General features: G+C 42.5%; 1 pseudogene across 1 annotated transcript; it reads right to left on the bottom strand.

The window, feature by feature from the left end:
- Positions 1–412: 412 nt before the first annotated feature.
- On the bottom strand, positions 413–14,934 carry LOC106584170 (alpha-N-acetylgalactosaminidase-like; annotated as a pseudogene). The gene is made up of 9 exons (XR_014381148.1): positions 14,626–14,934; positions 5,709–5,865; positions 5,153–5,293; positions 4,633–4,844; positions 4,353–4,447; positions 3,551–3,712; positions 3,192–3,365; positions 2,794–2,934; positions 413–2,600 (listed from the first exon to the last, which is right to left on the bottom strand). The product of XR_014381148.1 is annotated as an alpha-N-acetylgalactosaminidase-like (transcript).
- Positions 14,935–23,868: the final 8,934 nt, after the last annotated feature.

Here is a 23,868-nt window from a genome sequence, read left to right as displayed (position 1 = left end):
GGGAGACAGAGAGGAACAGGCTAAATTGTTTTTGTATGTGGACTGGAGATGAGTAAGGATGTGTGATGGTTTGGTATAACATGTGTGTGTGTGAGAGCCTCTGAGAGGTAGAGATAAGTGAATTGGTGTCCCTTGTATAACATGTGATTTGATGTGCGGGTTTGATCATGTTTAATCGAACCCATCTCAGAGGGGTGACCCATCCTCTTCTGGTTGTACCGGGTAGATGTGTGTGTGCATGTGTGCCACCTTCACAGAACTGAAAAAAGGCATACCTACCTAGAGGTCATACAGTGGCTTGCAAAAGTATTCACCCCCATGGCATTTTTCCTATTTTGTTGCCTTACAACCTGGAATTAAAATGGATTTTGGGGGGGTTTGTATCATTTGATTTACACAACATGCCCACCACTTTGAAGATGTAAAATATTTTTTATTGTGAAACAAACAAGAAATAACACAAAAAAACAGAAAACTTGAGCGTGCATAACTATTCAGCCCCCCAAAGTCAATACTTTGTAGAGCCACCTTTTGCAGCAATTACAGCTGCAAGTCTCTTGAGGTATGTCTCTATAAGCTTGGCACATCTAGCCACTGGGATTTTTGCCCATTCAACAGGGCAAAAGTGCTCCAGCTGCTTCAAGTTGGATGGGTTCCGCTGGTGTACAGCAATCTTTAAGTCATACCACAGATGATTCTCAATTGGATTGAGGTCTGGGCTTTGACTAGGCCATTCCAAGACATTTAAATCTTTCTCCTTAAACCACTTGAGTGTTGCTTTAGCAGTATGCTTAGGGTCATTGTCCTGCTGGAACGTGAACCTCCATCCCAGTCTCAAATCTCTGGAAGACTGACAGGTTTCCCTCAAGAATTTCCCTGTATTTAGCGCCATCCATCATTCCTTCAATTCTGACCAGTTTCCTGATGCTGCCACCACCATGCTTCACTGTGGGGATGGTGTACTCGGGGTGATGAGAGGTGTTGGGTTTGCGCCAGACATAGTGTTTTCCTTGATGGCCAAAAAGCTAAATTTTAGTCTCATCTGACCAGAGTACCTTCTTCCATATGTTTGGGGAGTCTCCCACCTGCCTTTTGGCAAACAACAAACATGTTTGCTTATTTTTTTCTGGCAGCTCTGTGGAGTGTACGGCTTATAGTGGTCCTATGGACAGGTACTCCAATCTCCGCTGTGGAGCTTTGCAGCTCCTTCAGGGTTATCTTTGGTCTCTTTGTTGCCTCTCTGATTAATGCCCTCCTTGCCGAGTTTTGGTGTGCGGCCCTCTCTTGGCAGGTTTGTTGTGGTGCCATATTCTTTCAATTTTTTAATAATGGATTTAATGGTGCTCCGTGGGATGTTCAAAGTTTCTGATATTTTTTTATAACCCAAACCTGATCTCTACTTCTCCACAACTTTGTCCCTGACCTGTTTAGAGAGCTCCTTGGTCCTCATAGTACCGCTTGCTTGGTGGTGCACCTTGCTTAGTGGTGTTGCAGACTCTGGAGCCTTTCAGAACAGGTGTATATATATGAAATCCAAATTAAAATCAATTTAAATTACATGTTGTAATGAAACAAAATAGGAAAAACGCCAAGGGGGTTGAATACTTTTGCAAGGCACTGTACCAACAAGACACCTACTGTATCGCTTATCCACAAGCCCTATCAGACCGGCATCACCAGCTGTTTATCCCATCACCAAATAAATATGCTTGGCCTATTCTGGAGCACAACATCTCATTTCCTTGTGCAACCTAATCTACTGTGACATAGCCATGCTGGTGTTTCAAGGGTAAAGGGAACCCACTAATGGTTGTTGTGGACCTCTGTCTACACTGCCACTCAGTGGTGGAAAGGGGGAATGACTGTTATGGGCACACACTTCCTCTTGACACAGCTCCAAACCTTGTACACAATTGCATGACTGAAAGTGCAAACATTGAAGTCTTGTTGCATGTTTAGTTCATCATCTTCCTCTACGCCGTCTCAATTCTGCACCTCATTACACCCTCCTTTTTTATACATAAATCTTTTAGAATAGAGGTCACACAACAAAATACAAATAAATTGTACATTTTCAAACATTACACCTGGTTTAATCTCTCATGGGCAGACGCACATAACATAAATTGTTGCAGACAGAGACTGTGATGGAGCTGCCGACCTGTTTCCACCACTGGTTCTAGTATGTTCTCTCTTCCGTCTACCCCAAGAACTTAATCGAGTAGCTGGCGCAAGATTTAAGTTCTGGGTTGCCGAGATTACATATGGGTAAAATACAACAGTGCAAAAAAAAAATCTATATTCTTCCTGATTCAAATATCATTGATTGGATCTGGATTGATGGAGTTCCTGCTTGCTTACTTCATGTCCCCTCAGAGCAGAGCAGACTAGGAGGCACAACCCTCAGCTTGTGGAAGTGGAGCGACCCTCGGCTTGTGTTTCTGTCGGATGTAGGGGTATCGACCATCATCCTGTGGATGCTCGTAGTGCATTCTGGGATAGACGTACCACATTACGACTCCTGAGGGGTCGATGGAGACGGTGAACTCTGTGGTGGCAGACAGTCCACTCAATGTTTTCCCAGTGAACACGTCATAAGCCTGAAAGATATAGAAGAGTACAAATGAAGAGGTACAACACTGTGTCACTTACAAAAACACAGCTCACAGCTCAAACTTCCACTTCTCTCAACAGGAATAAATACAGTAATCATGCGCTGGAAGAAATCGAGTCATCATGTACTACAATGTGGTTGGAGAGAACTAGGAAAGGAACCAGGAAAGAGGAGCACACCTTGTAGCTGCCTGCTGTGTAGTTTAACTTGGCCAGGGAGGTGTGGTAGTGATAGGGCATGTCTTGGCGACGGCTGAGGAACACCAGAGCACTAGCCGACTGGGAGAGCGGCCGCCAGTACACTTCAATATGACTCCTCTTCTGTAAAAAAAAGAGAGTGACATACAAACAAAGAAAAGGAGAGTAAACAGTGAATTTCATGTAGAGACCGTGGTCTAGTGATAATGCTCCCAGCCAGTCACATACTCTACTCCCAATCAGAGACCAGGGTTCAGTCCCCTTCCTACTGTTCTCCCACTTGCCTGTCTCCTAACTGTCTGAATGAAGTGAATTTCATACTGCCAGAATGTATCTATGTGACTCATAAACAAATGTGTAATTTTGTCATTGGGGGTCACCTGTAGCAAGCGTCTTCCCTGGACACCCATAGGATCCTGGTTGATGGCGTCTCTGTTTTACAGGATGGCCCCGGCCTCACTACTTAGGGTTCGAAGGTTGTTAGACATAATGAGGGGAGCAGCCATGATCGCCCAAAGAGCCATCTGAGAGCGTGATTGGTCCATGTATACAGGCTTCAATAAATGTAAGACACAGACCAAAGTAAATGTGAAATAGGGTGAAAACTCTATCCAATACAATTCTGAGGAGAGTACAGTACTAAACATGAACAGAGAGGAGAGCACAGAAAGAAGGACAGAGGGATTGGTGTAAGTAAGGGACAGATATTGGTCAGACATAGGACAGACAGAGGACAGACCATGTCAGGATCGTTCCAGCGTCCAGGGCCGGCTTCAGGCTGCAGTATCTCCTGGTTGTCAAAGAACCAGTCTGTAATTTCTTGTACACTGTCCCATGAGTCCTGAATGTCATCATAGTTACGCCACAGGTTACAGATCTCCCACAGCAGAGTGTAATTCACCTGAAGAAAAAAGAGACATGGACCGTATGAGTGTTTGTGAGCAATAAAAATAAATTTACATACACCTTGATTTGTTTCTAACAGGGTACTAACGTTGTAATGACATTAGATTTGATACTGTTGCCTGTCTTTACGTCTTTGGAAGACATGTTTTTTTCCCCCTGAAGGATCAGGATAATCATCAAACAACTCTAATCAAGAATGATCTGAGTGATGGATCAAACGTGACGGAGCAACAGTTTCCTCATCTAACTACAGCAGTGCTGTCCCGGAATACCTGTAACCATGCAAAAGTAGCTCATGCTAAAAAAATGAATGGAATCAATGGAAATATGACAATGAATGGAGCATTATTCAAAGAGAAGGGTCATCCTTTTCCTCCAAGCCATAATTGTAAAACCAAAAATCTTTGCAACAAATAGCTATTCACTAACCCTTATTTTTTCCCCCATCTCCTTCCGTATTTTATTATTTTCATGACAGCACAGTAAGAAGCAAAGGAAGACAAGTATGTACAGTATAGGGAGACAGAGAGGAAGGGCACAGACAGTCAGCCGAGCCGGGGCTCAAACCCCCGTCACCAGGGCGGGATGTGTGGTCCCTTATTTTATTGTGTCACTGGTAGCATAATGAAACACACACTGGGAAGGAGTCCACCCCGATAGGCTGGCCAATTACAGGAGTAGCCAATTGGACGGCCTGTTGCATTCAAAGCCTTGGACATGAGAGGGTAACCTGTATGACAGAAGAACATAGTACACGTCAAGAAAAATCCACACTATACCGCCTCTGAGTCTATTTCCCTCTACCCTCTCTTGCACCCATCCCACGCCAGTCTACCGAAAGGACCACCAATGCTGATACACTCTATATAGTAACTTCTAATGTACAGTTACTGTTCACCCTCAAGATTCACACACCCTTCTATTGCTCCTCTTCATTGGAGTAACAGTTATCCAACTTCAGGAAGTCCACACCCCAACTAGCGAACATCTGGGCATCAGTCTCAATTTTGTCCAGCGTGGTGCCAGGGTACCCTCCACAGGTGTGTGTGCCCAGGTCCCCATAGATGCCCAGCTTCAAGCCGCGGTCATGGAGGTACCTCGCCAGCTTGGCAATGCCCCCAGGGAATCTGGGGTTAGAGAGATGGCAGTGAAGTCATGAATCTCATACCTAATACTGTCCTTTCCTAATGCTGTAGTAGATAAGACCTCAAACTCAAGTCAATGTCCTTCATTAGCTCATGCTAAGGTATTCATTACAAGCAGCACAGTTTTAGTACACCAGATTTACAGTCTTTAATTAAGGTTGAATGGGAAGAAGAGAAGGAAGAGGAATGACAAAAATGGAAAGGGTAAGGAAGAGGTAGAAGGCCAGGAAATAAGGAAGAAAATCAAAGATGGAGAGAGTTAGGAGGAGAAGGGTGAGAGAAAGGCCAACCTTTGTGGGTCAGGCTGCAGCCGTCCATCGTTATCCCGGAGCATGGAGGACCAACAGTCATCTATCATGACATGATCATATCCCATCTCTTTCCACCCATCCTCAGCCAGTCTGTCTGCCATGCCTCTGAAGAGATTCTCACTGTATGTAGAGATTCATATATTCATATTCATGCAATTATATTATTTGATGTAAAATGTGGAGCATCCTATTAATATCAGAGTCACTATGAGAAAAAAATGAATCTACAAGTAACCCAGGCCTATATACACCTCAATGGTCTCGTCCACCAGCTTGGTCATGATCTGTCGAGTTATACTCTATTGGCCAGTTTATCGGAAACAGATTAAGCCTAGTCCTAGACAAAAATGTGTGTTCAAAAGTGATTCTAGATTGAAAGTGTTTATTAGTCCAAAACTAATCTTAATCTGTATACAGGGAAGATGCCTAATATGCGGTTGCAATTAGCTTAGGGACGAGGTTAGTAGCTCCACAATAGGAGTGACTTCAGAGTCACTCTTTAAAACTGCACATAAATATGTCTACCATTATGTACCTGATGCAGTTCTTGGGATCATTCTCACAATCGATATTACAGTGAAAACGCTCCCAAGACATCCATCCCATGGGTGGGGTCCTCATCAAACCATTGTCCAAAGCAGAGGTAGCTGAGGTTAATGCCAGCAGGAAAATCACTGGCAACAGCTTCCTCTCTGAGGAGAAATAGAGATATGCAAAGCAACTGTAAGGTTTGTCCTATATTTAGGTCGCAGAAAAACTCTGCAAAACAAACAACAAATAGTTTTGCCCAGCAAAGAGAAACTGAAAGCACCACTCAGATTTGATGCATGGATCATATTTGTGATGACTACAATACTGATCTTAACTGGGAAAGTGAAAAAACTGTTTAGCCAGAAAGCAGGATACTTTGCCCTGTGTCTGCACATGGGTTGTTTATTACATACCATAATAACGTATTTCCGCATTGTTCCCAACAATCGAATTATGTAGCCTGCATGATTCTGGTCAGTCAAGAACCAGATCACCAACATTGAAGCAGTAAAATGAAATAAGTCCTTTTCCAATAATGATGTTTAACATATTATATTACAAAACTAAATTGGGGTACTATACCGGCTCAATGTTTCACTTTTGCAGTCAGTAAACCCATTTTATTAGTGCAAATTCCTCACTGTAGCTACTTCCTTTCTATTTTCTCTTGCTGGTCTCTATTTCCTGTACACAGAGCCTGGGTCATGTGACTTATCTCTGTCACATGGCAACCAGAGGGGAGGGATTGCTGCCTTCTAATTTAGCAGCACATAGCGATTGAACTTCGAATGCTGCTTCACACATATTGTGTGCACAGCTTCTAACGTCTCGTATATCAAATGATCATTACTGAAATATGAGTGATTCTAATCACACCATATAATTCAATTCAAAGGGCATTATTGGCATGGGAAACACATGTTTACATTGTGAAATACAGTAGATAAAACAAAAGTGAAATAAACAATTAAAAATGAACAGTAATAAACATTACACTCACAAAAGTTTCAGAAGAATATTGACATTTCAAATGTCATATTATGGCTATGCACAGTGTTATAACGATGTGCAAAAAGTTATAGTACAAAAGGGAAAATAAATAAACATACTGTAAATATGGGTTGTATTTACAATGGTGTTTTTTCTTCACTGGTTGCCCTTTTCTTGTGACAACAGGTCACACATCTTGCTGCTGTGATGGCAAACTGTGGTATTTCACCCAATCAATTTGGGAGTTTATCAAAATTGGATTTGTTTTCAAATTCTTTGTTGGTCTGTGTATTCTGAGGGAAATATGTGTCTCTAATATGGTCATACATTTGGCAGGAGGTTAGGAAGTGCAGCTAAGTTCCCACCTCATTTAGTGTGCACATAGCCTGTCTTCTCTTGAGAGCCTTGTCTGCCTACGGTGGCCTCTCTCAATAGCAAGGCAATGCTCACTGAGTATGTACATAGTCAAAGCTTTCCTTAATTTTGGGTCAGTCACAGTGGTCAGATATTCTGCCACTGTGTACTCTCTATTTAGGGCCAAATAGTATTCCAGTTTGATCTGTTTTTTCGTAAATTCCTTCCAATGTGTCAAATAATAATCTTTTAGTTTTCTCATGATCTGGTTGGGTCTAAATGTGTTGCTGTTGCAGTCCTGGGGCTCTGTGTGGTATGTTTGTGTTTGTGAACAGAGCCCCAGGACCAGCTTGCTTAGGGGACTCTTCTCTAGGTTAATCTCTCTGTAGGTCATGGCTTTGTTATGAAAGGTTTGGGAATCGCTTCCTTAGGTGGTTGTAGAATTTAACAGCTCTTTTCTGTATTTGGATAATTAGAGGGTATCAACATAATTCTGCTCTGCATGCATTATTTTGTGTTTTACATTGCACAGGGAGAATGTTTTTGCAGAAATCTGCATGCAGTCTCAATTTTGTGTTTGTTCCATTTTGTGAATTATTGGTTGGTGAGCGGACCCCAGACCTCACAACAATGGGTTCTGTAACTGATTCAAGTATTTTTTGCCAGATCCTAATTTTTTCCAGATCCTAATGTCGAATTTCATGTTCCTTTTGATGGCATAGAAGGCCCATCTTGCCTTGTCTCTCAGATCGTTCACAGCTTTTTGGAAATTACCTGAGATGCTGATTTTGAGGCTGAGGCAATAATTTTTTTGTGTGCTCTGGGGCAACTGTGTCTAGGTGGAATTTGTATTTGTGGTCTTGGCAGTTGGACCCTTTTTGGACCCTCATTATTTTTGTCTTGCTGAGATTTACTGCCAGGGCCCAGGTCTGACAGAATCTGTGCAGAAGATCTAGGTGTTGATCTAGGACTTTTTTTTTAAATCAACAAAGCATGAGAAGACTTAGCCTTTTTTTGGTTTGTTTGTTTGTCAATTAGGGTGTGCAGGGTGAATACACGGTCTGTCTTACGGTATTTGGTAAAAAGGCAATTGAACATTTGCTCAGTGCATTGTTTTCACTGAGGAAATTTAAGAGACTGCTGTTAATGATAATGCAGAGGATTTTCCCAAGGTTGCTGTTGACGCATATCCAACGGTAGTTGTTGGGGTCAAATTTGTCTCCACTTTTGTGGATTGCGGTGAGCAGTCATTGGTTCCAAGTATTGGGGAAGATGCCAGAGCTGAGGATGATGTTAAAGAGTTTAAGTTTAGCCAATTGGAATTTGTGGTCTGTATATTTTATCATTTAATTTAGGATACCATAATCACCACAGGCCTTTTTGGGTTGGAGGGTTTGTATTTTGTCCTGTAGTTCATTCAGTGTAATTGGAGAATCCAGTGTGTTCTCGTAGTCTTTAAAATGGTGTAAAATAGTTGATTGTTTGAGAAAATGGAATTATGAGATTTTAGCTGTTTTAAATTTGGCGCTCTGATTTTCCACTGGCTGTTGTCAAAATCAATCCCATTAACGGGATGAGAACGGGAAGGGGTCACCAACAGGTTAACTATTTTTTTTGTTGGCACAAAACTACTTACATACTTGTTATTTTTTTAATCCGGTCCCGGGTTACATTCAGACGAGTCACATAACACTAGTGGGGGTCATAGAGCAAAACAGAGAACACCATCGTGTTCATCAGAGTCTCCCCTTTCCAACTAGTGGTTATACCGTTCGGATGCTACAAACGTTTATGAGAAGACTGATTTTCGGGGGTCTCCTGGTCTGACAAACAGTGCTGTACTGTAGCTCTGCCACTTTCCACCGCGGATGCTGAGGCCAACATAGGCGGATGGAGATGCAGCCCATAACCCCCCCCCAGATATCTGTAGCTTAAAAACTTCTTCGGGATCGGTGTCCCTTCCACGGGACGGTTTCCCTGGACATAGACATATCGGATATTGGCAGAAAGCTTAAATTCTTGTTAATCGAACTGCACTGTCCAATTTACAGTAGCTATTACAGTGAAATTATAGCATGCTATTGTTTGAGGAGAGTGCACAGTTTTGAACATGAAAAGTTATTAATAAACCAATTATGCACATTTGGGCAGTCTTGAAACAAAATTTTAAACAGAAATACAATGGTTCATTGGATCAGTCTAAAACTTTGCACATACACTGCTGCCATCTAGTGTCCAAAATATAAATTGCAGCTGGGCTGGAATAATACATGATGGCCTTTCTGTTGCATTTCAAAGATGGTACAAAAGAAATACAAAAGAACAGATGTTTTTTTTATTTGTATTATCTTTTACCAGATCTATTGTGTTATATTCTCCTACATTCCTTTCACATTTCCACAACCTTCAAAGTGTTCCCTTTCAAATGATACCAAGAATATGCATATCCTTGCTTCAGGGCAGTTAGATTTGGGTATGTCATTTTAGGCAAAAATGGGAAAAAAGGGTCCAATGCTGAAGAGATTAAGGATTAAACACATGCTAGTTGATTTTCAGGTTGTGTAATGTCTAACCTTTTTTTCCCGAGAGAATTGTTTTAAATATTTTTTTATTTCCATAATGTAGTATATTACCAGATGCTGTGTAACACGGGTCGTATAAAGGGGACCAAGGCGCAGCGTGTATAGTGCTCATATTCACTTTTATTATGAAGACACTAGAATAAAACGACCGACAACAGTTCCGTCAGGTGAACATACACTAAACAGAAAACTACCCACAAATCCCAGGAAGAAAAAAACCCTACTTAAATATGATCTCTAATCAGACGCAACGATGATCAGCTGCCTCCAATTAGAGATCAACCCAAACAATCCCAACATACAAATAGAAAAACTAGAACTTAAACATAGAAATAGAAAACAGAACCCAAAAACACCCTCTGTCACACCCTGACCTACTCTACTATAGAAAATGACATCTTACTAGGCTGATGCTTTGTATTTCCATTTATTCATTAGTATATTTTCCACAGGTCGTGCCACAGCTGCCCCTCAGGTCAGTGTGTTTGCCTCAACTGGTAAGTACCTGACCAGAACTGGTGGTCAGACCACACTGCTGTGTCTGATCAACAACTTCTACCCTGATCAAGTCACTGTGAGCTGGACAATGGATGGGAAGAGTGTCTCCGGACACTAACAAGACAGCCAGTCCGTACGTATTCCTGATAGGACTTACAGCACAAGCAGCACTCTTACTTTACCCAGCTCCACCTAGGAGTCTGGAGAGAAGTATGTCTGCCAGGTCCAGCATTGTGCCAGAAGGAACCCATCACTGGAACCCTTCTGAGGAACCAGTGTGTGATGGAGGAGTAGCATCTCTATCTCTGTACTTTCATGAAGTGTAGACATACAGCTGGTGTTTTCACTTCTGCTTTTCAATAGAATGGTTCTGTTACCATAGCTATAAGTGCATTTGATTACTTTGACTACAACTAACAATGTTTCACTTCAGTAGCCTATTTGAGAAGTGTAATTACGTTTTCATCTGAAAATTATATTTATTAAGAGACATTTCTCTATTTACACTTACATTAAATGAAACGTTAACACAATGAATCATTACAATCAATGATGAAATTAAATGGTGTACACTTGTTAGACAGTATCGTTTTTGCTTGACGATGAACATTTCATAAAAAATAAAAAATAAATGCCTGAGCGTGATTTTTTGATAGGTTGTCTGATTAGCTTATCGAGGCAAGTGGGAGTGCTGGCATGAAACAGGTTCTACTGCATTGCTCGTGATTGCGACACATACCACAAAGCCACAACACCATACCTCATTCTCCTATTGGATGCTCTGTCAAAAAAGACTGCTCACAGAAAATATATAAGCCACCGGTATCTGCAATCCAATGTTGACAAAGTGCCGCTTACCCATCCCCAACGCTCCTAAAACCATCCTTGCTGTAGTCCCTATCGTACCTGCCCATGTGGACCACCCCACTGCCACTGCTGCTGTTCCCCAACAGACACCCCTGCTGCCCCTACCACCCCTAACATTGCCCCTGAGGTCCCTCCCGCACCCAGCACCACAAGGGAAGAGACCCTCACTACTATCATAATGACCACTGCCAACCCAGCTGATCCTACTATAACCTTCCCCTTATCTTCCCCCCTGCCCAAAGGGCCCCTAAGCCTAGCTGACATAGCTTTGACACAAAAAACCCTGCACCCAAGGCCTCTAGAGAAGATCTGTGGTTCATCCGGGTGCTAATGTTCCCTCTTGATACAGTATATCCTGACCAACCCTGTGCATTTTGATAGATTCCGACACCACTTCCTGACCTGCGTGCACAGTGAGCACCGCTATGGCAAACGTGGCAAACATTCCCATGCATCCTGCGAACATCCAGAAGTTAAAATTTGACAATTTCATGAAAATGAAGGACATGAACAAGACCAAAGCTAAAAGGACCACAAACACAAACCGGTAGTCCCCGAATCCAAACACCCCAAATCCTGCTGTGACCATGGCGGTCATATTCATGAGTATCCACGAAAACGTCAGGAAATCCACATATTTCACCACCACTTTGTTGATCTGCTCTTGAATGGTGCATTGCTCATTTACCTCCTCCATCCATTTTCTCCTCTTTCTCTCCATCTCCTTTCTCTCCCTGCGCTGTGCCTCTGTGCTCCAGGCCCTCTGTCCTTTCTCCTTCCTTCTCCAATGTGACAATCCTCTGCTCAATCTCCACTGTCACTCTGTCTCTCTTCTTCACCTCCCTCGCCTCCATCTCTCTGAGCTCTCACTCCCTGGCCTCCAGAGAGCTCTGTCCCAGGTGGACACATGACTCTCTTTGTCTCCAAATGAACTTGAAAAGGAAGTGCAAAGCAGGTTTGGGCAGGGTGAATATGCTTAGTGCCCAGAGAAGTCCCACCATCCCTGAGCCCACCACGATTGCCTCAATGACGACTCCAAGTGTTGCTCCACTGGCTGTGGTCCTGAAAGCACCAGCTAGTCCAACTGCTATTCACACAACCACAGATTCTGCCTGGGATGCTCCACCACCACTTCTCCTGGCACCCAGCAATATGGAAGCCATAGCTGCTGCGAATATGACCCCAGCCACCACTGAGGTCATGACTGTGGTTAGTGCCATTGCTCCCAGGAGGGTACCCAGTCCCAAGGGCCTCACAGTCTGGACTCTGTCAGACACAGGCTTAAGCAGGGCCCCTGAGGTCATCACAGGCATTCACTGGCTCCTCAGTGGCCCCCAGCACACAGCCTCCCACCACTCCCAGGACAAATCCCAGAGCTGCTTCTGTCATGACGTTGGCCTGTGGGTAAGGTTTATGACCCCCCCCCCATAAATACCTTTCCCCCTTCCCCTCTCTTACTGACCCTACTGAAGGACTGCTGTCCTGTTAAATATAGAGAGTCTGGGAACATCAAACAAATGGAGAAAGGTACCACATATTTTGTTGATAAAACCAGTTGGAAATATGCTTGGGAACGTAATGAGTATGTATGTCAGTTCGGTTGTCATCTGAGACATTGTGACTGATGACAGGACGACATAAACTGTATCTGAGAAAGTATACACCCTCTGGTTATCAGAGTCACATGGAATTGTTATGCAATTGAAATGTTTGATATTGAAAATGTTTGTTAGGAGATGAAATGTAATTTTAGCTTCCGAATGAGAGATTTGGGTTTTCATAAGGAAAGTGCCCGGCTCGATCAGTAACCCAACCCTGTGAAGAGACAGGGGTTATAAACGATGAAACACCTCCCTCCCCCTCCCCACTATATAATCCTTTGACGAAAAGATAACCAGGTTGTTCCAGTACGGGAGGCCTGCAGCCTCTACGTTAGAAGGACACACATGTCAACTAAGCCAACCTCGGCGTGAGCTATGGTATGAACTGGTATGAACTTTGAGCTTATTCACTACAGAAGTGCTACTTCCTAGCCGTTGAGTTAGCAGCGGCTGCTGTAACGTGGGCTAGGAAAGGACGGACGACGGATCCAGTCTAACAGACGGACGAAGATACCACCACGTATCCAATTGACCACCAGAGACATTCTTCCGAGTAACAGGAAGATCTGTTGGCCAACCCGGCCAGCATCTACGACCAATCTACCGAAGCGCAGCTCAGAGTAAATATTTATTGCATTTTCCTTTTCCAAATGGCCGGTAATTTAGAATGCATAAGATAATGTATTTACGATAGCATAGCTGCTGTTTCTCTGTTCCTAAATCTCCCCACTCTTTCATTCAAGCCCAACCCCCTTTCCTTTGTGTAACCAGCCGTCATATCTGTTCCGTCTACCGGGACGTTTTCTGTATGACGACATTGTATTCTGTGTATTTGTAATTCTGTGTGATTAGTTAGGTATTTAGTAAATAAATAATTAAACCCAATTTTGTATTGCTGATTCAACTTGTTAGCCAGGGTTCGTGAAGATAGCCAAGAACTTACAACTTTCATTATGAGACTGAAAATAAGACAAGGGTTAATATTGACTGCTATCGAGGTGAAATATTACTATGTATTTTAAGAGTTTATTCGGAAGATAACAGCTCTATAAACGTTCTTCCGTGGTGCCCCGACTTTCTAGTTAATTACATTTACATGATTAGCTTAATCAGGTAATATTAATTACAGAGAAATCATTTTATAAGTTAGCATGTCATATCACTTAATCCGGCATAGCCAAAGACACGACACTTCCAACATGGGGCTCCTGGCCTCTGAAACAAAGCAGGAAAAGAGAGGGTCACTGACAAAAACACTGGATGTGGTATAACAGCTTTGTGGTATAGTTTATATATATTGCCTGAAGATGTGTAACAATTAAATATTATGAAAAAGTAAGTAAAGATATCCAATCATCCCTGATATGTAATTGTTAAGTGGTTGGCAATTTGAGTACATTAATCATATTATTCTATTGTACTTACAGTATTGACAGTATTTATACTGTAGACCTATGTATTTGTATTGTACCATGCAACTGAATGAAACCACCATTTGTCACTTCAACTGTGAAGTGCCTGTAGCAAGTGACTGTCAACAGACTTGCTGATCAGGTTTAACCAGTAGAACTGCCATGCATGGTGCCATGATATGTACTGTATATATTGTTCACGTTGCTCACATGGTTCCAACACTTGCAATACTAGGATTTAGCTAATGTTCAAGCACTTTACTGGATATACTGCATATGTCCCAATGCCTTCTCTCTGAAGCAACAAAGTTGTTCTCCAATACTTGTTTGCTATAAGATGTCCCAAAATAAGTACATGGTCAACATTATTCACAGTGTGCTGTCTGCACGTGTATGCCAAGACAAAACATGAGCTTCCATCTCATTGATAAATAGAATCATTTACATCTTGCAAGGTGCAGTACTTAATGCCAAACATGTCAATTCAAAACCACCTATCAAACAATTTGCCTCATATGCAAAGGTTGTTGAACACTACTTTATACAGCATAGGGAAATCATTCACCACCACCCCCACTATATGAAATTAACGGTTCAGTAAAATGCAGGTGACTTACTCAGCTTTGATGGAACCATGATGATACAGGAAGCTCAGTGTACAGTGGATGAGTTCCCTCTTCTTCCAGCGATTACAGTGCAGCCTCTCCACCAGCTCTTTGTCTCAGGTGAGACCCTAGCTCTGTCTGTGTGTGATACAGGTGAAAGTACTCCTATGCTCCTTAGTTGAGAGACTGACCAGAGCATGATATGCCCGTTAACTGATTCACGAATTCTCCCATCATTCTGTTCATACTAATTCATCTCCAGGATATCTACTACATCAAATTAGTATCAACACTCACATGAGCATCGATGTTCTTCCTTTATCTGGCATATGCCTTGACTCCTCCCTGTCCCTATCCTGTCATTCATCCATTTCCTACTGTCTTGGTGTGGGCAAGTTGAGTTAAACTATTCTGTAGTTTGGTATGTGAAGGTAAAATACTATAAAGATATACACACACGCTACAGTAGTAAAGTATTCATCTTTATTTATCAATTGCTTTCTTTCATAAGTGTAATAGAGTTCAAGTGCCTGTGCTGTTGTATAAATGGGTTTGAATAAAAAAAGGCAGCTCAAATGACAAAATGTGTCATTGTATAAGTACATTATGACAAACTAGACTCAGAAATAGTTTTTCAGGGACCATGACCAGAGTGACATCCAACTCCCTGTTCACCAACGACTGCATGGCCAGGCACGACTCCAACAGCATCATTAAGTTTGCATACGACACAACAGTGGTAGGCCTGATCACTGACAACGACGAGACAGCCTATAGGGAGGAGGTCAGAGACCTGGCCGGGTGGTGCCAGAATAACAACCTATCCCTCAACGTAACCAAGACTAAGGAGATGATTGTGGACTACAGGAAAAGGAGGACCGAGCACGCCCCTATTCTCATCGACAAGGCTGTAGTGGAGCAGGTTGAGAGCTTCAAGTTCCTTGGTGTCCACATCAACAACAAACTAAAATGGTCCAAACACACCAAGACAGTCGTGAAGAGTGCACGACAAAGCCTATTCCCCCTCAGGACACTAAAAAGATTTGGCATGGGTCCTCAGATCCTCAAAAGGTTCTACAGCTGCAACATCGAGAGCATCCTGACTGGTTGCATCACTGCCTGGTATGACAATTCCTTGGCCTCTGACCGTAAGGCACTACAGAGAGTAGTGCGTACGGCCCAGTACATCACTGGGGCTAAGCTGCCTGCCATCCAGGACCTCTAAACCAGAGGAAGGCCCTAAAAATTGTCAAAGACCCCAGCGACCCCAGTTATAGACTGTTCTCTCTACTACCGCATGGCAAGCGGTACCGGAGTGCTAAGTCCAGGACTAAAAGGCTTCTCAACAGTTTTTACCCCCAAGCCATAAGACTCCTGAACAGGTAATGAAATGGCTACCCGGACTATTTGCATTGTGTGCCCCCCCAACCCCTCTTTTTACGCTGCTGCTACTCTCTGTTTATCATATATGCATAGTCACTTTAACTTACATTCATGTACATACTACCTCAATTGGGTCGACCAACCAGTGCTCCCGCACGTTGGCTAACCGGGCTATCTGCATTGTGTCCCACCACCCGCCAACCCCTCTTTTACGCTACTGCTACTCTCTGTTCATCATATATGCATAGTCAATTTAACCATATCTACATGTACATACTACCTCAATCAGCCTGACTAACCGGTGTCTGTATGTAGCCTCGCTACTTTTATAGCCTCGCCACTGTACATAGCCTGTCTTTTTACTGTTGTTTATTTCTTTATTTACCTATTGTTCACCTAATACCTTTTTTGCACTATTGGTTAGAGCCTGTAAGTAAGCATTTCACTGTAATACCTGTTGTATTCGGCGCACATGACAAATAAACTTTGATTTTATTTTATTTGATATGGATGGTTGGAAACAGTAGATTTCCAGTCCATCCAGTTGACCCCAGTTCAGTTTTTAGTAGTTCAGCTGCTCCCAGCATCATAGCCCCCCATTGACACTAAAGCCAAGGCAGCTGAACCCAGTTCCCCTCATCCAAGCAAACACTAGTATTGGCAAGGCTAGCGTTCCCACCAGAGCTGTATCTAGTTTGCTCTATGTCACTGTTAGGTGCCAGTCACTGAAATGGTGCCAGTCACTGACCCAAAAACTGCCAGCCCAAGTCCCATCTTTGAATGTTGTTTCCCTACAATCATAACAACTGCTTCTAGATATACCCCGATGATCCAGCCATGCCAATCAGCAAACTTATCGCTCCTCCAGTACCAAGGTATGAGTCTCCTTCATGCCTGACCAGTGACATATCCACCTGTATGTTGTTGAGCACCACAACTGTCATAAGAGATATACTCATAGACACCCAGCCAGCTCTGTCTGCCTCCAGGGAGCTAACTGAAACTGTCCCCAGAACAGAGCCAACCACCCCAACTAGCATCTCCGCAGTATGAACCAGTGTGTCATGGATGTTTCAAACTGAGGGCGACTGCCTTCCTCAGCACTCAGTCCGAACGGGAATCCTGCCAAACCGACAAATTGTCCACATAGGGCTCAATTCCCTGCAACTGTACTTGGTAATCATGATAATCTCTGCCAAACAGGTCAGTTGACCGGCTATAGATAACAGAAAAATGCCTGCTAAAGGAATGGAAGGCAGGACACCCCCAGGAGACCTTGTAAACATCGCCAGCAAAAATCTTATAAGCATAGTCATGAATGTCACAGCCATGAATAACAGCAACAGTCCAATCTGTTGTTGTTGGCCTCTTTATTTGCCGTCTCAAGGGAAGTAAGGAGAGACCGAGAATCAGTCCCATGACACAAAGCCCTTTCGGTCCCTCTGTCATCAAAGTAGATCCTAGTACTGCTCCCCCTATTCTGGATCCCAGTGCCATTTACCAGACCAGTTAAACCCATCTCTACAGCAGATCCGACTCTTGTTTTCATGACCAGTAACATAGCTCCAGCTCCAAAGATAATGCCATGTGAGATGGATAAAAAGACCGTCCAAGTACTAGGAAGCCCAGCAGTGCAACCAGTCCAGAAAATCCAATGATTTTGTCTGCCTCATAGTGAAGATTGCCATGCAATCATCACTTCCACAGTCTTCATGGCTTTCGCTGCTGCCAGGATCAGAGCATAAGTACCTATGCCTGTGCTCAGAAGCCCGATGTGATATTACCTCTGCATTGATAGAAGCAACAGAAGTGCAACATAAGTATCAGCAATATGTGGCCAAAGCCCCCCTCTCTCTCTCTCTCTCTCTCTCTCTCTCTCTCTCTCTTCTCTTTCTCTCAAACACACACATAGTCAATGACAATCACAATTTTTTCATACCTGAATGAAAATTAGTAAGAAAAGAAAATTAAGTCTTATCCATCTGTGGCTGTCTGTTGGTCTGTAAGAGGATACAGACAGCTACTGACAACCTGTGAAAAAACAGGCCTACTGCAAGAAAAAAGTGCTGTTCTCAGTTAATTGATTGCAGTTAGCTAGACAGTGGGGAGACAGTGCGGACTTCATCAGAGCGCAACGCATGCTAAACGCAGAACAAGAGAGCGCTCAATTCGTTGTTTTGAACGTTTCTGAAAAGGTTTTTCCTTGAAAAAACGACTATCTGTCCCAGGACACTGCCAAATCATAAAGTCTGAAGAGCCGCTAGCTATCAAGCTAGCCGCTAGCTATCAAGCTAGCCGCTATCTATCAAGCTAGCTATCAAGCTAGCCAGATTTCCTTAACAGTTTGAACACAGCCCGCGACGCAGTTATCCCTTCTGGGACCGCACATAGTCCCAGGCTTGTGACTGTTTAAATCCCTGCTGTTTGTTGCTGTTTCCATCGGCCCTGTGCTGTGCTGGATTGGCGTGGTGTAGCAGTGTTAGCCTACGTTACTACCATCATGCCACCCAAAATTAAAGAAGGTTGGAGTAATGGAGAGGACAGTACTTCGCTATCACAGGTGAGTGATCTTTTAAATCAACAAAAATATGTCTACAAACAATTGTTACAGCAACAGGAAAATAGCTCTCACGTGTTGCTCCCCCTTGTTTCCCCCTAATTGGAGACCGCCCATTTTGTGTGTATTTATTATTTATTTTGACTTTGCAGTGATCTTTATTCTACATCTACTATCTTTATTGGCATGCATTATTTTAGCCTTTGCATTTCCTTGGTTTGCTGTGCCTTTCATTTGTGTGTCTCCTAATTATAGTCTCCTCCCCTTTGGCTGGTCTCCATGGGGATCAGCACACCCCTAATTGACACACCTGAGCCTAATGCCCTTAATGAGCCATGTGCCCTGTTCAAAAAGGAGCTCCCAGCTCACTTCAGCCCTCTGCTGATGTTGAGAACAACCTCTACTACTGAGGCTGCCGCTGCCACCAGACCGCCATGCCACCTGACCGCCATGCCACCGCTAGACAACCGCAACAGAGCCAAGCTGTCACCTAGAGGGGCGATGGAGGACAGAGCCAAATGAATGAGTGCTACAATGCACAAAGCCCAGACGGTTTTTCCTGAACTGAGTGAGTGTAGATTAAGTGCTACAGAGAGAATGCTAGCCCCTCCCCCCTGCTCTGGTCTTTGTCCCAGTGGCCAGGCAACATGTACTAACGATGGACTGACACAACGAGCTATTGGTCCGGCAATCTACCCTCTAAAATATATATATATAGATAGATATAAATGGACATCCAATGGATGGACAACGCACAGCAGCGGCGCGCATTTTGTTCTACCTTGGCAGCAGCCAGGATTTAATCATAGGCCTGAGTATCTGTGTTTGTGTGGGCCGTTTGAAAATGTGTAGACCTCAAGTAAAGATAAGAGTTTAGATTATCAAAAAATGTGTGTTGACCTAGGATCGTACTTATCTGATTCTGTCATGGCTTCAAGAGCTTTGTCCAAGTACTGGTGGACTCCACTAACAAAAGAATGGGTGATCTGACCAGAGGTCCAAGACCTTAAGAACAGTTTAGAGTTTTCCCAGGAAGAGGTGCATGTGCTGAAAGAGACTTGAGGCAAGATAACAAAGTCCACCTGAGATGACATCAGCACTGTCTGTGAATCATCATTATTACAGATGACTGGGAAAACCAACTTGTCTAGAGGGACAATCCAGGAGGAGTAACACTGTTACCAGAGTCTCCACGGGCCTGGAAAACCTGTAACCAGCCCAGGTGAAAAGACCCAGGCTGATAGTTGTCAGGTTCAAGGACAAGATGACTGTTTTGGAGAGGGGCAAGAACTTGAGAGGAACCAACATCTTCCTCAACAAAGAACTTATCCCAGCTATGAAAGCTGCCAGAGAGTGTGAGGACATTGCTTACATCTGCAATGACAAGCTCATCGTCCACCTTCCCTCTCAAAAGACTGGGAGGAGAAAGAGAGCCAAACTTCTGGGTTGGTAGCTTTAGCACATCACACACACCAACTGACACTCACAAGTCCCTGATTGTTTAGCTTATTGTTTAGCTTAGTCAATGTGTTTTTTTTTTATTTCACTTTTTTTTGTGAGAATAGCCTATATTAATATATGTAGCCTTAGAAATAAGGTTCACGAAATCAATAACTTGCTAACATTGGATAACATTCATGCAATGGCCATCTCTGAAACTCACTTAGATAATTCCTTTGATATAGTAGTAGCAATACAAGGACATAACATCTACAGAAAATACAGGAATGCTTATGGGGGAGGTCTTGCTGTATATGGAGACATATTCCTTTAAAACTTAGAGGACCTTATGTCATGTTGAAGTGTTGTGGTTGCAAGTTTACCTGCCTCATCTAACGCCTTTTGTTTTGGGGTGCTGCTATAGGCCGCCAAGTGCTAAGTCAGTATTTGGATCAGTTCCTATAACATTGTGGCAATGACAAGAAAAGCCAAAGTGCCAAAGTAATTTTATAAGAGATCATACAAAATGTTTTATCAGGACTCTTTTGTTGAAGATGTAAAACATTAATGTCGGTCTAATGTGTATGAGGAAGGGAATCCAGATTCTGCACTGGAGGTATTTGTAAGCCAAGATAAATGACATAATGGAAAAGTACCTTAAAAGGGCAGAAAACCCAATTAATCTCCAATGTTCATTGAAGTTGATGGTTCATTTATAACAAAACCTTTCGATATTGCCAATTATTTCAATGACTATTTCACTAGTAAAGTAGAAAAACTCAATTGAAATGACATTTGAAAAGGGAACCCTCATAATAAAAGAGAAGGATTGCTGTTTTGAATTTGGTCAAGTCCATGTGGGAGAGGTGGTAAGCTATTGTTATCCATCAATAATAAGCCACCAGGAATAGACAACCTTGATGGGAAACTATTGAGAATGGTAGCAGACTGTGTATCATCAGTAGATCTCCCCTCTTCATAACTGATATTTTCATCTGTGTCACATGAAACCGCTCGCATGTGCAGTGCGCTTTTTTACAGTATGTTTCGACCGGAAGCGATGCCTCCTCTTGACAACTCTTCGCTCCAAAGATTTGCCGCTTCGTGGGTGTAGGTATTCAAATGAGTAAATACATTTTAGAAAATGTAAAAAAAAAAAAAACATGTTTTATTAGCTAGGTACATCAGGCCACTGTATGCAGAGGTGTGTATTCATGGATGCCAAGGAAAGCCAGGCTTCCCCCTAAAATTGACCAAGATGTTTTTTTTATCTTTCATCTCTCTGTGTTTCATAATTTTCCTTCAATTCGCAAGAGGCTGAATGTATCTCACTGGAGAAAGTATCCGAGCAAGCGAAACAGCACCCCTCTGTCTCTGTGTAGGCCATCTATCTGATGCATCTGGTCAAAAAGAGTATTTGGCCTTCCTTGATGAAAAAGTATTAAACAATATCCAATCAGTGTTGAGCTAAACAGAGTAAGCTCAACTGTGAATGGTCCTGGAGCACCAAAAAAAAAAAAGTGTAAAGGAAAGCCAGTTTGGATTTGGCTTCACTCCAATCACATCACACTGAGAGCAACACGTCATTGACAGAAACAACTTGAATTGTTGCATCTCGTTGTGTTGTCCTCCAGTGGGTAGCTAGCTAGCTAAAATTGTCCCTTTCCTAAATTAGTCATGGCTGGAGATAAAGATTTGGACTTCTGGTTTTACTTAATTCTCCACACAGGCCAATGATTATAAAGGCGATTCTGATACAAGCACAAATTCATACATTGTGCCCCTGGCCTAAGAGGATGGAAGTTCAATATGTAGCTAGATGTAGAAGGCTAATGTTAACTTGCTAATGTTGCCCATGAAAGGAAGTTAGGCTAGCAACCAAACATTTTAGCCACGTAGCCTAGGACAACAAAAAATGTAATTCTGTACTGTATGACAGTCATAGACCTTTCGTCAACATGAAAGATGGGAGGATGGCATTGTAGTAGGGTGAGTCAACATGTGTTTTCTACTCCTACAAATGCACAAACAAACAAATCAGAACCATGGATAGCCATATCATATTTAGTTTACGTTGATTGGACTAAATTGTTTTTGGTATATTTTAGTTGTCACTGTAAGCATAGGTGATTTGCTGAAGTTGAAATTGTGCTGGAATAGTGGAGGAATCTCCTGTTTTCTTTGCAACTAGTGGTTCTAAATCAAAAGTTGTTTAGGAGCCCGAAAATGTCAGAAACATTAGCTTGCTTGACCATGCTGTAGATCATGTAACTGTTTGTTACATGCAATATGCTTTATGGACTTCACTGTACAGAGGTTGCTCTCTGGTTTTGTGATAGAACAAAGGTGTGGTTGAATGTTCTGCCACTGTCTTATTGTCTTGGCCTTATGCCTATATATCACGGTCACAAGGAATATGAACTAACAGGTTATAGAGCAAACAATGCAATTATCCCAACACATACAGTTGAAGTCGGAAGTTTACATACACTTGGGTTGGAGTCATTAAAACGTGTTTTTCAACCACTCAACAAATTTCTTGTTAACAAACTATGGTTAAAACTATGGTTAAAAGTATACTCAAGAAAATATTGTATTGATCATAGTGATTCAGAAGTATTATTAAAACAGGTTAATATGCCCCACCAACATTAGACAACTATACAGAAAGCCCTTCAATTGCTGAAATAAGTAAATCAAATCATTGATTAGAGAATAGTCAGATTAACTGATACCTGACACGGACCTGGTGGCATAGCAGGAAGATTGAAGTACCGTGAACCAATAGTTCAAATCCCGGATGAGGACATATTGAATAATAATTACTGTATAAATGAACATGCACAATGTAGACATGTATGTCAAAGTGTGTAAAATATGCAAGGTGAAAACAATGTATGTTAAAAGTGCTGTGTGTGTGTGTGAGTATTCCAAACATTACCAACAGACTTGGAGCTATGACTGGATCAGTGGCCCACCAATCAGGGCCATGATTGGCTCGGTAACAAGATGTGATGTGTAATACATTTTTCTTGGACACATAAACGTTCTTGCAATGTTCCCATGAAACATGTCTTGAACAATTTTTATTTTGTTATTTCACATTTATTTAACCAGGTAGGCCAGTTGAGAACAAGTTCTCATCTACAACTGCGACCTGGCCAAGATAAAGCATAGCAGTGCAACAAAAACAACAACACAGAGTTACATATAAACAAAAATACAGTCAATTACACAAAAGAAAAGAAAAATAGAAAGATCTATGTACAGTGTGTGAAAATGTAGAAGAGTAGGGAGGTAGGCAATACATAGGCCATAGAGGCAAAAAATAATTACAATTTAGCATTAATACTGGAGTGATATATGTGCAGATGATGATGTGCAAGTAGGGATACTGGGGTGCAAAAGAGCAAGAGAGTAAGTAATAATATGGGGATGAGGTAGTCGGGTGAGCTATTTACAGATTGGCTGTGTACAGGTTCAGTGATCGGTAAGATGCTCTGACAGCTGATGCTTAAAGTTAGAGAGGAAGATATAAGACTCCAGATTCAGAGATTTTTGCAATTCGTTCCAGTCATTGGCAGCAGAGAACTGAAAGGAAAGGCGGCCAAAGTAGGTGTTGGCTTTGGGGATGACCAGTGAAATATACCTGCTGGAGCACGTGCTGCGGGTGGGTGTTGCTATGGTGACCAGTGAGCTGAGATAAGGCGGGGCTTTACCTAGTAAAGACTTACAGATGGCATTGTGATAGGCTACATCCAGTTTGCTGAGTAGAGTATTGGTGGTTATTTTGTAAATTACAAGTCAAGGATCGGTAGGATGGTCAGTTTTACGAAGGTAAGTTTGGCGGCATTAGTGAAGGAGGTTTTGTTGCA

The sequence above is a fragment of the Salmo salar genome, chromosome 02 (assembly GCF_965601325.2).
Source record: "Salmo salar chromosome 02, fSalSal1, whole genome shotgun sequence".
Taxonomy (NCBI): domain Eukaryota; kingdom Metazoa; phylum Chordata; class Actinopteri; order Salmoniformes; family Salmonidae; genus Salmo; species Salmo salar.
The sequence above is the reverse complement of the archived record's forward strand: the minus strand, read 5'-3'. Positions and strand labels throughout refer to the sequence as shown.